The following is a 17,407-nucleotide window of genomic DNA, read 5'->3' as shown; positions in this document are numbered from 1 at the left end:
TCCATCCCACTCACTCCCCCTTCCCCTTGGCAACCACAAGTCTATTCTCAAAGTACCTGATTTTATTTTCTTGGAGAGATTCATCTGTCCCATATATTAGATTCCAAATATAAGTAAGAAATTTCCTTCTCTATAATGAACCAAAAATTAAAGAGAAGAAACTGAAAACTGAAACAGAGACTTAATAAAGAGTAAAACATCAAAACTCACTAAGAAACAGATAATGAGAGAGGAAAGGAAGCTTGCATTACATGGAACAAGGATGGGGGTGGAACAGGTCTTATATGCAATTAATAGGGAAAACAAGGCTCAGCTTTACGAAAGTGTTCTTCTGTTGAGTATATTTACCAGGGCTCCTTTCATATCCTGGTTTCTCGGACTGCAGATGAAAGAATTGAGCATGGGTGTGACCAGCGTGTACAATATAGCCACAATAACATCCTTGTCATTGGAGTTGCTGGATGAGGGAAAAAAGTACAGTCCAATAATTGTTCCATAGTACAGAGAGACCACGGAGAGGTGAGAGCCACAGGTGGACAGGGCTTTGCAGATGCCCTTGGTGGAGGGGGCCCTAAGGATGCTGGCCCCAGTGTGCCCATAAGAGACCAAGATGCATACGAATGGCAGGGTAATGACCATCACTCCCACAGTGAGGATGAACAGCTCATTGACTCTGGTATCTGAGCTGGACAACTTAAGTAAGGTGGAGAGGTCACAGAAGAAATGGGGCAGTGTGTTGTTCCACAGAAAGAGAGATGAGCCAGGAGGAGTGTGTGCAAAAGAGCACTGGCAGAGGATAATGTCTAGGACATGATTACTCACAGGAGGCTCAGACTCTGACTCATAATCATGATATAGTGGAGGGGGTGACAGATGGCTGTGTACCTGTCATAGGCCATTGAGGTGAGAAGAAAGCTGTCGAGACACCCAAGCATTAAGGAAAAAAAAATACTGCAAAATTCACCCAGCATAGGAGATGGAGTGACTCTGTGTCTGCATGTTCAGGAGCATCTTTGGAGCTGTGGCTGATGAAAAAGTGATATAAGTTAAGGCTAAGTATCTGAGGAAGAAATACATGGGGGTGTGGAGGTGAGGGCCCACCCTGATGAGCAGGAGGATGAGCAGGTTCTTTAGCACCATCATCAGGTAAATGCCCAGGAACAGGGCAAAGAACAGGCCCTGCTGCTCTGGCCTGATGGGGAGCCTCAGGAGGAGGAACTTTGACATGCTGCTGTGGTTTTTCCTCCTCATGCATCTTTCCTGTCTGCTGGGGAAGGACAGGAGTAGGAAATGTCAGAGACGTGGAAGTTGTGATTTTGGCCACCACACTAGGGTCTCTCAGTTTCTCATGGGAAAAAAGAATAATTGCCTGCATTTCTTTTATCCTCTAGTGACAAACTCTCAACACTCAACGTGATTCCTTTCAATGAAAAGCAGAAAATTCATTCTTCTTTTTTATTTTCATTTGTTTTATTTTATTTGAAGGGAGCTGCACCTCCTGCATTAGGTAGTTCCCAGGCTAGGGGCCAAATCAGAGTTGCAGCTGCCAGACTGTGCTACAGCCATAACAACACCAGATCCAATTCTTATCTGTGAACTCCAGCAGAGCTCCAGTAATGCCCGATCCCCAACCCACTAATTGTGGCCAGGGATCAAACCTGCATCCTCGTATTTACTATTTCAGTTTCTTATCACTGAGCTACAATGGAACTCCTTCTTTTTTCTTTGTAATCAAACATGTTTCTGGCACTAAGCTACTAACTGGACATACAAAAATAAATATGACATACAGGATCCCTTCCCTCAGGATACTGACTCTTAAGGGGACACCTGACCAAGGACTGACTAAATGTGCAAACCTAAAGCCTAATTCCCTGTGTTATTATTTTGGTCCCACAACTTTCTCACTGTAGGACTTGCGATGCTAAATCTCTCTTGGCTTCAGGTTGCACCACTATAATGTGAAGATGACAATATCCCAAATTCATAGAGTTAATAAAGAGTATTGTAGTTCATTATGCATGAATACCTAAGAACACTGTCCTGAATAAAATAAACACCAAAAATTGCATACATTATTTTTATGAGAGGAACTGTATCCCCAAAAGCCAATACCAAGTTCAGGAATTTAATAAACCAGTATTTAATTTTTGTCTTTTTGCCATTTCTTGGGCCACTCCTGTGACTTATGGAGGTTGCCAGGCTAGGGGTCCAATTGGAACTGTAGCCACCGGCCTACACCGCAGCCACAGCAACATGGGATCTGAGCCACATCTGTAACCTACACAACAGCTCATGGCAATGCCACATCCTTAACCCCCTGAGCAAGGCCAGGGATCGAACCTGCAACCTCATGATTCCTAGTCAGATTCGTTAACCACTGAGCCGCGACGGGAACTCCAAAACCAATATTATGAGATAGTTTATAAAGTACCAAGAAGGTAACCTAAAATTTATGCTTTTGACCTACCTGAGCTCTCACACACTTAAAAAGAGTTTCTGTGCTCATATCTTATCACTGGGGTATGCTCCCTGGTGGAATTTGTTGTAATGTCTCTTGCAAAAAAAATATAAATAAACCTTATTTGCAACACTGTAAATCAACTCTAATGGAAAAAATAAAAATCATACATAAAAAAAAGAAATAAACCTTACTTCAGTGCATGTACCTCCATCCATTTCTGTCTACATCTGATCCTCCAAGCTGGTTATCATCTAGATATTCATCATTAGGAAGACACCTGAGATCTGAGACAGGGTCTGAGAGTTGAGAGATACTGAAGGATTGGGGTGTCTCTTAGAATTCAGTTACTTGATTAACCAGCACTATTTCCCAATATTGATCTTCACACTGATAATAACTGACAGTTAATGAACACTATATCACACAAATATATTTTTGTATTATTGCCTTACTATATTTTTCAATAGTCCTAGGAGAGAGGCATTCCCATTGTGGCTCATTGGGTTAAGGACCAAAAATTGTCTCTCTGAGGATATGGGTTCAATCTCTGCCCTCACTCATTGCTTTAAGGGTCTGGCATTGCCTCAAGCTGTGACATAAGACACAGATGTGGCTCAGATTAGACTCCTAGCCTGGGAAATTCCATAGGCCAAAAGTGCAGCCATTAAAAAAAAGAAAAAGTGTAAAAATATCATTTCAATATACTCAAAAAGAGTTGGAAATTAGCATGGTCATAGAGTTACTAACTGCTCTAGTCACAATTCTCTCTGATGTAATTAATAATGAAATCTTTGCTCCTATGACTCCCAGACCTTCCTCTCTTTTGTATGAAAAATAGGCAGGACTTTAAGAAGAAATATTTCAGGAATTAAAGGCATCTGATAACTGCCCATACTCATATTCATGCAGCCCTTTAGACTGCCAATGGCTTAAATATGACTTCAATTTCATTGAACTGAGCAACATTTATTTGTTCCTGGGAAGCAGAGAAGACTGTTTTTTCCATACTTTTTACAAACAGGAGTAGTGAAATCACTTAAACAATCTCACATAGATATTTCATAGTGGAGCCTGGTCTCAAATGTTGATTTTTCTGTTCATCTTTTCACTAGAGAGAGAATCCACCCATTTCTTTTTATGGGAGATAGAGAGGCTAAAGTCAAATGCTGAAAGTGAAAAGGTAAATGTTAAAATATGCTTGAGAGAGGAACATGACATTAACACCGTGTAAGAATCTGTCAGTAGATGCTTGCTCCAGACCAGGGACTTGCTTGGGGTTATTAACTGACTCAGTTCACGGGGCACAAGAAGGGACCAGGCACTTGACTCTCCTGCCAAGCACAGGTTTTTCACTGAAAGCTGATGGACCAGACTTAGTCCAGGACCTCATATATCTCCTGAAGGAGAACCAGATCTCCTAATGACACTCTGGAGCTGCAATGTGGTCAGAAAGGAACAATACAGATGTGGTACTTTGATTCCATCAGCACCGTGTGCAAAGAGGTGTCTGGGAAATTGCTCAATAGTAAAGAGGAGACAGTGTGTGATATAGGGATGGGGCGCTGAGAGAGAGAGAGAGAGAGAAGGGACGGGCTGATTTTCCTGTCTTCATATAAAACACTTCCCCAATCAGGACATAGAGAGTCAGGTGTTTGGGTCTCTAAGACACAATTTTCTACAATTTTCTAAGGGCTTACAATGTGCCTAGCTTCTTAAGCACCTTACAGACAAGATCTGTCAGCAAATAGCATGATTCCATGTAAGAGCACTGGATGATGATAAAGGCCACCAGGCTACTGAGTGTGGGGAAAAAAAAAAGATAAAATCTGAGTGTCCAAGCATGCAATTCCAGAACTGAGCATTTCATTTCTAAGCAATTTTTCTAAAGCTAAGCAGAGTGTCAAAAACATTGAGCTTCCAGGGGCCCTGCGGGAGTATTCAAATCACAAGTAAAAGGATGACAAATGCTCTGTAAGGTCTGTTTCCTGTGGAGCTGCCTGTGTGGACTCAGGTCTCAGGCAGGTGAAGAGTAAAATATGTGAGACTGTCACACACACAGATATTTATTTCTTCTGTGTGAAAGAAGTCAAGGTGTGGGTTTGTTACACAAATGTACTCACATACTATCACAGTCACACACTTTCCAAATGAAGATTTATAGATTTCTCTGTATTATATTCTCACTAGGTAAATACAGTCAGCATATGAGTCAGCTGCACACAAATTTATGCGAAACTCATAAGCAAAATACACATATACTACACACACAGAACTGTCAAGCATCCTAGACCAGAGGCATTTTGGACACAAGAAGTGATACATATTTGCATCACAAACAGTGCACAAGGTGTTACACATGGCACACAAGCAGCAGATGCAAGTAGAATAAGCACACACTGAGGAAATGTCCAGGCTTCTCTGACCTCTGTATATCCTAGTGTGTGGCATTCAGTGTGTTTGTTACACATACACACATAGACTCAAACAACACAACACACACAGAAATATGCTAACTTCTCTGATGGTTACACACACACTTACGCACAGATACACAAGCCCAACTAGCAAGGTGTTTGGGTTCCTTCTGAGCTATACCTGTGCTCTAAGTTCAAATACCTTCTGGTTCATTATATTTCTCGAATCCTCACTTTCTGTCCAGAAGACCCAGAATGCAAAGAAAGGGAGCAAATTTGGGGGGCTGAGGACCTTACAGACTCTCATGTCATTTCTCCAGCTTCAAAATGTTGCACAAGGAGATCTCCATTTCTTCATCCTAATGAGACTCTGGAGAGAATCCACTGCAGTCCCCCACTAGAGAAACAGTCTACTGGCACAATTACCCAACTCATTCCTGGCCCCTAGGGAAGCAGGATGATTTGGGTCCACAAGAGCTGAGCTGCCCCTTGTTTCAAAGGAGAAAATGTCCCTGATATCAGTGGAATAGTTAATATACTTGGGCTTCTAGTTGATTATTTGATGAGAAACAGGACCTTCCCCCATTGCCTGTGCCCTCTGTGTCATGTTCACAGCCTCTTCCAACAGCAGTGTATGGCACAGGCAGTGTAAGTGCTTTTTCAGGTTTCTGCAGGGTCCCCAACACTGACACAGGCTTTCAATAGAACACAAAGCCCTTTAAAATGCACAAGGATCAGAGTTCCCATTGTGGCTCAGCAGGTTAATAACCTGATGTGTTGTGCATGACAATGCAGTTCCAATCCCTGGCCTCACTCAATGCGTTAAAGATCCCAAGTTGCTGTAAGTTTCAGCATAGTTTGCAGATGTGGCCCGGATCCAGTGTTGCTATGACTGTGGCATACTCCTGCTGCTACTGCTCCAATTCAACCACTAGCCCAGGATCTTACATATTTATGCCAGGTGTAGCCATAAAAAAAGATGTGCATGTTTACCCACTGCCCTGGAAGGTTTTGTAGGGTAGGGTCTGTGCCTTGTTTAAGAGAAGGGGGATTGATCTATAACCCTGGAAAAAAGACTCTGGGTTCTTCCCCCACTAGGCGAGCATACTTGAACAACGTATCCAAGACAACAGAGACTCAGTTACTTCAAAGTGGTAACAATAATTGTTGTCCTCAAATGAATTTGAAGGATGGTTTGATGAGCACCTAATGAAAGTTGACTTAATATCAATGTTTATTATCACTATTTTCGTATCACTAGAGATCAGCTATAGCTCACAACAGGCAATTGTGACTGGTAACTATTGAATGGATTCATCAGCTCAATCATTCACTTATTTCCTTAAATAATCATTAAGGTTCCCACTAAAGTAATACTGATATATCCTCTAGAGACATAATAGAAAATAATATATACAGAAATCCCTCTATTAGAACACACATCCAAGTGGTGATTGTCATAGAAATAAATTATTAAGGCAAAATGAATAGTAGGTAAATGGTAAAAAGTACTGCAGTATGATAAAAAATCAGGCATGGTGCTAGGGAGACTTCAGAATTTCAGGGAGTTCTCTTGTGGCCTAGTGGTTAAGGATCTGGCGTGTTCACTGCTGTGGTACATGTTGGATCACTGGACTGGGAATTTCTGCATACCACGGGTGTAGACAAAAATTTTGTTTCCAAAAAATATCCAGTGTAAAAGGATTCTTGTGCAAGAAACCCAGACATCCCTCCAATCAAGTGGCTCCATGTCTGCAAATTGATTTACACCACTACACACCTATTAGACTGGCAGAAATTGAAAGGACTGCTACTCTTCAGCATTAGTGAAGATATGATAGAACTGGAACTCTCCTACTGTATACCTAACATGTGACTATGTATTTGCCCAAAGGAAAAAGAAGTATATATTTTTACATAGACTTATACAAGAGTGTTCATAACACCCTATTTAATAGCCAGAAACTGGAAACAGAGCAGATATTCATCAGTGTAATTGCTGTATAGCACAAGGAACTGTAGTTGGTATTTTGTAAAAACCAATCAAAGAAAAGAACCTGAGAATATATATGTGTATGTGTGTATGTGTGTTTGAGTGTATAACTGAATCACTTTCTGGTACAATTGAAAATAACACAATATTGTAAATGAATTACACTTCAATAAAAATAAAACTGAAAAATATGAAATAAAAATAGGAAAAAATTAAAAATAAAATGAATAATTTAAAATTTTTAAATAATTTTCAAAATTAAAAAAAATTACAATGAATATACCCAATAGCAGTGGCATATCAATACAATGGAATACTACACAGCAATAAAAAAATGAACTATAGATACACACTACAAGATGAATGAATCTCAAAATGCTTATGTTGAGTAAAAGAAGGCAGCAAGAAAAGAATACAAACTGTATGGTGCCTGTGAAATAAGCTTCTATGAGATGCAAACTAATCCATGAGACAGAAACAGATTAGTGGTTTCCTTGAGGATAGATGGGAGGAATGACGAGAGGGCAGGAGGGTAGACATCATGGAAATTCATGATATTGATGGCTGTGGTGATATTTTCATGGGTCTATACATTTCAAAACTAGTCAAATGGTATACATTAGTTATATGAAGTTGATTATATGTCACTTACACCTCAAAAAAATCTGAGTGTTTTGGAAGAGATTATAACAAAATAAAGCATGGCCGTGTTATTCCTCTGTTAAACCCCTTCCAGTGGGTTCCCAAGTCAGACAGAAAACCAACAATTCTATTACAATGGTTAATGTTATGTATCAACTTGGATAAACTATAGTCCCCAGATATTTGGTCAAATACAATTCTAGATGTTTCCATGAAGGTATTTTTGTGGATGAAATTAATATTGTAAACAGCAGATTGTGTATTAAACAGACCGTTCTCCATAAAGTTGGTGGGTCTCATCTAATCAGTTGAAGCCCTTAAGAAAATGAATGATCTCCCACAAATAATAAGCACTTCTGTCACCAGCTTGCCTTCAGACTCAAACTACACATTTCCCCTGGGTTTCCAACCTGCAAACCTACCCTACAGACTACACTTGCTAGCCTCCACAATTACATTAGCCAATTACCTAAAATAAATATCCACTCTCTCCCTCTCTTTTTCTTCTTTTTTGGCCACGCTGCAGCTTATGGAAGTTACCAGATCAGGGTTCAGATTAAAGCCACAGATATGACCTATGCTATAGCCACAGTAGTGCTGGATCCTTTAAACAACTGCAGAGATGCCACCAATCCTGTTGCATCATAGCAGGAATTCCTTAAATCTATGTCTCTTATACACTCCTGCCCCCACAAACACACATCCCATTGGTTCTATTTCTCTGGAGAACGTTGACTAATACATCTTCTATGGCCTTAAATGCCCTACAAATCTGGTCCTCTGATATTTCTAAAATGTATCACCTAACATCCCTTCCCTACTCAGCCCTGTCCAGCTACAGAGGCCCCATAAATGTCCCTGGAATATCCAGGCACCATCTCACCTCAGAGTATTTCCAGGTGATGATCTTCATGCTTTTGCCCAGATATCACCATGACTCGCTTGCCTGTCCTCACTAATGTCTTTGTTTGGATGTTACCTTCTCAATGAGCTCTACATGGACCACATGGTGTTAAATTATGAATCTGATCACAGAATACTTGCTCCCCCATTTTTATGCCTCCTCTATTCATAATAGTTTTTACATGTAAAAACCTTAGAATTTATTTATTTAGGCATAGAAACCTGTCTTCAATAGAGCTTTCATCCCAGTAAAGAAATGATGACAATTTTTTAAATCAGTAAATCTTTTGATTGTTAAAAGGTTAAAACCTAGTATGGAACAAAACAGGAAAATGATGAACTGGATCAGGAGTGCTGGAATATAAACTCTAAAATGGGATACATTTTTTTAACTTGTATTCCCAGAATGTAGAATAGTCATGCAGGAAATAATTTTGAGGGCATAAATGTTAAATCCATGTATAGAATTTTTCCCATTAGACATGAGATCTCTGAGGGAGACAACACTCATTTTCCCAGACTAAATTTCTTCCAATAGCTATAGATTATTCTCAACGCAAAAATCTAATTCACAGGGAAAAAAAAAAAAAACAGTCTTCCTAGAGTGGGGAAATTTGGTAATTGTACTGATCATACTGTAATAGACTACTGTCACAGGAACAATCAAATTAAAATTTCTTTAGGTTTCAGCAAACCATCCAAAGCACTTTATTAAGTAGATTCTGCATTGAGAAGGTAATTATTCTGGATTTTACTAAAACTAAACACTAGAAATTAAAGTTTGTTGCTCTGGAAGGCAAGAAACCAAGACATGGAAGTAACTTAAAGATCAATCAATAGAGAATTGAATAAAGAAGATGTACAATTATTCAATGGAATATTACTCAGACATAAAAAAAGAATAGTGCTATTTGCAGCAACATGGATGGACCTAGAGATTATCACATTAAGTAAAGTAAACCAGAGAAAGAAACATATCATATGATAAAACACATATGTGTGATCTAAAAAAACATATGATACAAGGTAACTTAGGTACAAAACCAAAATATACTTGCAGACATAGAAAACAAATTATGGGAGGTGGAGCAAGATGGAGGAGGAGTAAGAGGTCCTGCATGACTTCTCCAACAAACACATCAAAAAAAAATATCTACTTACACAGAACATCAGCTGAAAGATAGAAGAAGAAATTAAACCTCCAAAAAGGGCAAGAAACTCTTGACATAACTGAGTAGAACAACAACAAAAAGATATATAGAGAGAAAAGTAATAACGATGGGACTAGCAAGCCTAAGAGTGAGCTGCAAAGGAGAAAATGAACCCACCTCCTGGGAAGCCACCTAACCTATGAAAGGTCAGCAGAGACAGCAGGACCTCAAAGTCACCAAGAAAAGTGAAGCAGCTGGACTGAGAACAGTGAAGCAGAGTGAGAGCCACACAGATCATCTGAACCAAGGACCTGGACACCACAGCATGAGAGGCTCGGGTGGGGCTGAGTGCTGAGACGCAGGCTCCAGAGGTCAGTCCCAGGGAGAGGACTGGTGATGGCATGAGGGGCTAAGGAGCAGTAAGCCGCAGGATAAGGAGGGGAACACCAAAGCATAGGGAACCTTGGACAAGGTCCAGAACAACAGGAGAAGCAAGCCACCACTGTTGGGGAGGGGAGAGGAGGAAGAATGGGCAGCCATACAAAACTCCCTGCACCTGAGCATACACATGTCAGTAGGCTCAGAGGAAGGGGAAGCTCTGTGCAGGCTACAGGTGATGAGAAGCCTCTTGTTCTGTGGCCAGGCACCTATTGTGTGGGCTAAGGTATAAGGGGGCTAAGTGCGATGTGGTGCCTCTTGCACAATCTACAGGTTGCAGGGACAGACTGCAGTGGTCGTCTCAGAGGCCAGCAGGAGTTGTGCCTTGCCACTTCTGGGTGCCTGAGAGTGGGCTCCACCTGCAACCCCAATCACCTCAGAGATTGATAAAAAAGAAAAAAGACGGCACTGCAACCAAGCACCATACACTGTTGGTCTCATTCCCCTGGGAAACCACCTGCCCTGCTGCTTCCATTTTCAAATGCTCTGGGCAATGCCCAGACAATTGGTTACTGCCCTTCCCAAGACCCTACAACTAGGAGCAGATAGTGCAACACCTCCTGTGTGGACTAAATGAGACAGGGTGCTTCTTGTGTGGTCTGCAGGCAGTGGGGAAAACTGCAACATTTATCCCTGATTCCAGAGGTGGGTGTGGCCTACTGCCACTGGGGATACCTGAACAAAAATCACTTGCAGACCCATTTTCCTAAAGGGCACCACAGAGGAGGGCATTGTGACTGAATATCAGCTTTTGGTGCTCCCACACCCCTGGGAATACACACACCCTGTTGCTGCCACTGCCAAAAGTTCTGGACAGAACTGACATGCCTGATATCTGTCACTTCCCAGGATCCTGAAACTAGGAGCACCCCTTACAACACTTCCTATGTGGGCTGAGACAGGTTGCTTCATGCATGGTCTACGGGTGGTGGGGACAAACGACCACAGTTATCACTGACTATAGAGATGGTCAGGGACCGCTCTCAACAGGGGTCCCTGAACAGCCACCATCTGTGGTTCTAGTCACGTCAGAGGGGGGCAGTGTAATCAGACACAAGCTTTTGTTGCTCTCTCTCCCCTGGGAACTCATGCACCCTGCTGTTGCTACTGCCAAGTGCTCTGGTTACCTTGAAGTTCTTCCTTGAGCTTATAACCACTTCCAGGGCTCTGCAAATAGGAGTAGCCTGTGCCACCTTCCTGCAGGCCCATACTGCTGTTGAGAGCCCAATGACCAGGCACTGACCGATGGCCCTACCCATTGCCTACTTCTCCATGAAAACAAATGGAGCATCCTAGGAATAACAGCCTGCTCACACAGATGAAGAAAAATATTCAAACTCCCACACCAAAAATAAATAATACCCCCCTCAAAAAATACAAAGAGGTATGCTTGCATAGAAGTAGTCTTATAAGACTACAGTGTGGCTTTCCAAAACTCCCAGAAAAAGAAAAACACAAGCAAGATGAAGAAGCTCAGAAACCATTTCCAGTTAAAGCAACAGGAGAATTCACCTAAAGCAGTCAACAATGAAACAGACCTCTGCAGTCTGACAGACATTGAGTTCAAAAGGTAGGTATTTAAAATATTGAAGGAATTAAGAGAAGATATGAAGAGTAATGCAGATTCCTTTAGAAAGGAACTAGAAAATATAAGAAGGAGCCAGGGAAAACTACAAAATTTATTTGCAGAGATACAATCTGAGCTAAAAGCAATAAAGAGCAGTAGTAAAAATGTAGAGCAATGAATTAGTGACTTGGAAGATAAAATAATGGAAATCACCCAATCAGGAAAGCAGACAGAAAACCAAATAAAAAAACATGAATGGAATATAAGAGACCTATGGGATAATATAAAGTGGGCCAATCTATGCATAATAAGAATTCCATATGGAGAAGAAAAAGAAAAGGGGATTGAAAACATATTTAAAGAAACTATGGCTGAAAACTTTACAAATCTAAATGATACTTATAACAAGATACATGAAACACAGAAGGCCCCAAGCAAGCTGAACCCAAAAAGGCCCATACAAAGGCATATTATAAATAAAAATGGCAAAAGTTAAATATAAAGAGAGGATTCTAAATGCAGCAAGAGATTAGCAAAACACTAATGATAAGGGAACCCCCATAAAGCTATCAGCTTATTTCTCTGCAGAAACACTACAGGCCTTAAGGGAATAGCAAGATATAGTTAAAGTGCTAAAAGGAAAATCTTTTTAACCTAGAATACTCTACGCAGCAAGAATATCATTTAAAATAGAAGGGGAAATAATTTCTCAAACAAACAAAAGCTAAAAGAGTACAGTGATACTGAACCCATTCTAAAAGAAATACTGATAGGGCTTCCCTAAATTGAAAAAAAAAAAGAGAAAAAAAAGAGAAAAAGAAGAACTAGGATGAAGGAAACCATAATTTGAAAGTAGTTACTTAAATAAGCCAGATACAGATCTAAACATGAAGACGTTAAAAAAAAAAAAGGAGTTCCCGTCGTGGTGCAGTGGTGAACGAATCCGACTAGGAACCATGAGGTTGCGGGTTCGGTCCCTGCCCTTGCTCAGTGGGTTAACGATCCGGCGTTGCCTTGAGCTGTGGTGTAGGTTGCAGACGCGGCTCGGATCCCGCGTTGCTGTGGCTCTGGCGTAGGCCGGTGGCTACAGCTCCAATTCAACCCCTAGTCTGGGAACCTCCATATGCCGTGGGAGCAGCCCAAGAAATAGCAGCAACAACAACAACAACAACAAAAAGACAAAAAAAAAAAGACATCAAAATCATACAATTTGGGGAAGGAGATTAAGAAAATATAAATTATTTATTTTATTATTTTAATGATGTGTTTGAACATATATGACTATCAGGCTAAAGCAAGCAGATATAGAAGGGCTTAACACCTTAAAAAAAAACAGGGCAACCAAAAATCAAAACTGAAAATTACAATCATAAAACATGAAAAGAACAGTACTCGAGCATAAAATAAAATGGAAACCATCCAAAGGGTAAAAGAAAAGAAGAAGAGAGAAACAGAATCAACTGGAAAACAAGGTTTAAAATGGAAATAAATAAAAATCTATCAGAAATCACCTTAAATGACAATGAACTGAATGTCCCAATCAAAAGACACAGAGTGTCAGATTGGATAAAAAAGCAAAAACTTTCAATCTGTTGTCTACAAGAAATTCACCTTAGGGCAAAGGTCACATATAGATTGAAAGTGAAGGAATGGGAAAAATATATTTCATGCAAATGGGCAAGACAGGAAAGCAGAAGATGCAATACTCATTTCAGACAAAGTAGACTTTAAAACTAACGCCATAAAGAAAGACAAAGAAGGACAATACTTTAATAGTAAAGAATCCATTCAAGAAGAGGATATTACAATCATCAATATATATGCCCTTATAATAGGAGCACCCAGATATGTCCAACAAATACTAGCAGACATAAAAGGAGAAATTGATGGGAATACAATCATAGTAGGAGATTTTGACAACACACTCACATCAATGGACAGAGCGTTTAGACAGAAAATCACTAAGGAAACAGAGATACTAAAGGACATAGTAGGAAAGATAGACTTAATCAACATTTTCAGGACATTACATTCAAAAAAATTAGAATATGCATTCTTCTTATGTGCACATTGAACATTCTCAAGAATTGATCACATATTGGGGCACAAAGCTAACCTCAACAAATTTAAGAGTATAGAAATTATTTCAAGTATCTTCTCTGACCACAATGGTATGAAACTAGAAATCAACCATAGGAAAAGAAATGAGAAAAAAAACTTACTACATGGAGACAACTTGTTACTAAAACTATGCTGCTAAAAAAATCATGGGTTAATGAGGAAATCAAAAAGGAAATTGAAAAATACCTTGAGACAAATGATAATGAAGACACAACCACTCAAAATCTATGGGATGCCACAAAAGCAGTGCTGAGAGGGAAGTTCAGAGCAATTAAGAACCTTCCTCAAAAAAGAAGAAAAATCTAAATTGGACAATGTAATCCACTACCTGAATGAATTACAAAAAGAAGAATGACGAAAACCTAAAGTCAGCAGAAGGAAGGAAATTATAAAAAAAGAGAAAATAAATAGAGATTAAAAAACAATAGACAAAATAAATCTAACCAAGAGCCAGATCTTTGAAAAGGTAAACAAAATAGACAAACTTCTGGCTGGACTCACCAAGAAGAGGAGAAAAAAAAAAAAGCCCAGATATACAAAATAAGAAATGATAAAGAAGTCAAAATGGATACTGCAGAAATACAAAAAAAAATGAGAGGATACTATGAACAATTGTATGCTAACAAATTTGAAAACCTAGGAGAAATGGACAACTTTCTAGAGAGTTACAGCCTGCCAAAATTGAATCAAGAAGAAATAGATCAACTAAACAAATTGATCACTAGAAATTGAATATGTCATAAAAACATTCCCTACAAAAAACTCCAGGACCAGATGGCTGCACAGGTGAATTCTACCAAACACACAATGAGGAACTTATACCCATTCTCCTTAAAATTTTCAAAAAGATGGAACAAAGCAGAACACACCCAAAGTCATTCTATGACTCCAAAATCATTCTGATTAAAAAATCAGACAAAGATACCACCAAAAAATATAACTATAGGCTAATATCTTTTTAAATATAGATTCAAAACTTCTCAACAAAATTTTAGGCAGCCGAATCCAACAACATATAAAAAAGATCATACACCACGACCAGTTGGGATTCATCCCAGGTGCACAAGCATGGTTCAACATATGCAAATAAATCAATGTCATCCACCACATTAACAAAAACAAAGTCAAAATCTGCATGAATATCTCAATAGATGCAGAAATAGCATTTGACAAAGTACAATATACATTCATGATCAAAATTCTTACCTAAGTGGGTATAGATGGAACATACCTTAACATAATCAAAGCCATTTATGATAAACCCACAGCAAATATAATACTCAATGGAGAAAAGCTGAAAGCCTTCCCACTAAAATCTGGAACAAGACAAGGATGCACACTCTTCCCACTGCTATGCAACATCATATTTGAAGTCCTAGCCACAGCAATCAGACAAACAAAAGAAATAAAAGGCATCCAAATAGGAAGTAAAGAGGTAAAACAGTCACTGTATATATGCAGATGGCATGATGCTATATATAGAAAACCCTAAGGACTCAACTCAAAAACTAATTGAACTGATCAACAAATTCAGCAAAGTAGCAGGATAGAAGATTAACATTCAGAAATCATTCACATTTCTGTATACCAACAATGAAATTTTAGAAAAGGAATAAGAAAACACAAGTTTTAAAATTGCACACCAAAAAAATCAAGTATCTGGGAATACAATGAACAAGGAGGTGAAAGACTTATTTGCTGAGAACTTTAAAACATTCTTCAAGGAAATTAAATAAGATGTAAAATAATGGAAATATATTCCATCTCCTGGGTTGGAACAATTAATATTGTAAAAATGGCCATACTACCCAAAACAATCTATAGTTTCCATGCAATCCCTATCAAATTACCCAGGACATATTCACAGAACTATAACAAAAAAAAATCCAAAAATGCATATGGAACCACAAAAGAACCAGAATTGCCCAAGCAATCCTGAGGAGTAGAAACCAAGCAGGAGGCATACCTCTCTCAGGCTCCAGGAAACATTACAAGGCCAGAGTCATCAAGACAGTGGGGAACTGGCACCAAAACAGAAATACAGACCAATTGAACAAAATAGAGAACCCAGACATAAACCCAGACACCTATGGTCAATTAAACTTTGACCAAGGAGGCAAAAGCATGAAATAAAAAAAGACAGTCTTTTCAGCATGTATTGCTGGAAACCTGGACAGATGCATGCAACACACCCTCACAACATGCATTAAAAAAAAGCTCAAAATTATTTAAAGACTTAACTATAAGACAAGACACCATCAAACTCCTGGAAGAGAACATAGGCAAAACATTCTCTGATATTAACCTAATGAATATTTTCTCAGGTCAGTCTCCCAAAGCAACATAAATAAGAACAAAAATAAATCAATGGGACCTAATCAAATTGACAAGATTTTGCACAGCAAAGGAAACCAAAAAGAAAACAAAAAGACAACTTACAGAATGGGAGAAAATAGTTTAAAATGATGTAAATCTCAAGGGCTTAATCTCTAAAATATACAAGCAATTTATACAACTCAGAAAAGCCAACAACAAAATGGAAAAATGGGCAAAAGACCTGAATAGACATTTTTCCAAGGAAGATATACAGATGGCCAATAATCACAGGAAACAATTCTCAGCATCCCTAATTATTAGAGAAATGCAAATCAAAATTACCATGAGATACCACCTCACACCAGTCAGAATGGCCATCATTAATAAGTCCACAAATAACAGGTGCTGGAGGGGGTGTGGAGAAAGGGAACCCTCCTGCACTGTTGGTGGGAACAGAAGATGGTACAAGCACTATACAGAACAGTATGGAGATACCTTAGAAATCTAATATACATAGAACAACCATATGACCCCACAATCCCACTCTTGGGCAAGTATCCGGACAAAACTTTCCTTGATAAGCACACATGTACCATGATGTTCATTGCAGCTCTAGTCACAATTTCCAGGAAATGGAAAAACCCAAATGTCCATCAGGAGATGATTGGATTAGGAAGATGCAAGATACACACAAACACACACACACACACACACACACACACACACACACACACACACACACACAATGGAATACTACTAAGCCATAAAAATTAACAAAATAATGCCATTGGCAGCAACATGGATGTAACTAGGGACTCTCATTCTCAGTGAAGTAAGTCAGAAAATGAAAGACAAATACCACATGATATCATTTTTATCTGGAATCTGATATACAGCACAAATGAACCTTTCCACAGAAAGGAAAATCATGGGCTTGGAGAATAGACTTGTCATTGCCAAGGGTTAGGGGAGGGAGTGGGATGGACTGGGAATCTGTGGTAAATAGATGAAACTATTGCCTTTTGAATGGATAAGCAAGAGATCCTGCTGTATAGCACAGGGAACTATATCTAGTCACTTATGTTGGAGCATGATAATGTGAGAAAAAGGAGTATGTATATGTGTATGAGTGACTGGGACAAATTGCTGTACAGTAGAAAATTGACAGAATGCTGTATACCAACTATAATGGAAAAAATAAAAATCATTAAAAAAAACTTTACATAATCTTCCTTGCAAGTGGACCGTAAAATGGTCAAACTCAGAGAAGCAGAGCATACAATAGTGTTTTTCAGACATTGAAGGAAAAGAGATATTGGGAAGTAACAAAGTATAAAAGTTTCCAGATAAGTATGTCTGGATATCCATGATAGAACATTGGGTCAATAACTACCAATA

At 39.1% G+C, this 17,407-nt stretch overlaps 1 pseudogene; it reads right to left on the bottom strand.

The window, feature by feature from the left end:
- Positions 1-315: 315 nt before the first annotated feature.
- LOC125120909 (olfactory receptor 50-like) lies at positions 316-935 on the bottom strand (annotated as a pseudogene).
- Positions 936-17,407: the final 16,472 nt, after the last annotated feature.

Source organism: Phacochoerus africanus, chromosome 2, assembly GCF_016906955.1.
Source record: "Phacochoerus africanus isolate WHEZ1 chromosome 2, ROS_Pafr_v1, whole genome shotgun sequence".
NCBI lineage: Eukaryota > Metazoa > Chordata > Mammalia > Artiodactyla > Suidae > Phacochoerus > Phacochoerus africanus.
This window is presented reverse-complemented; position numbering and strand designations above follow the sequence as displayed.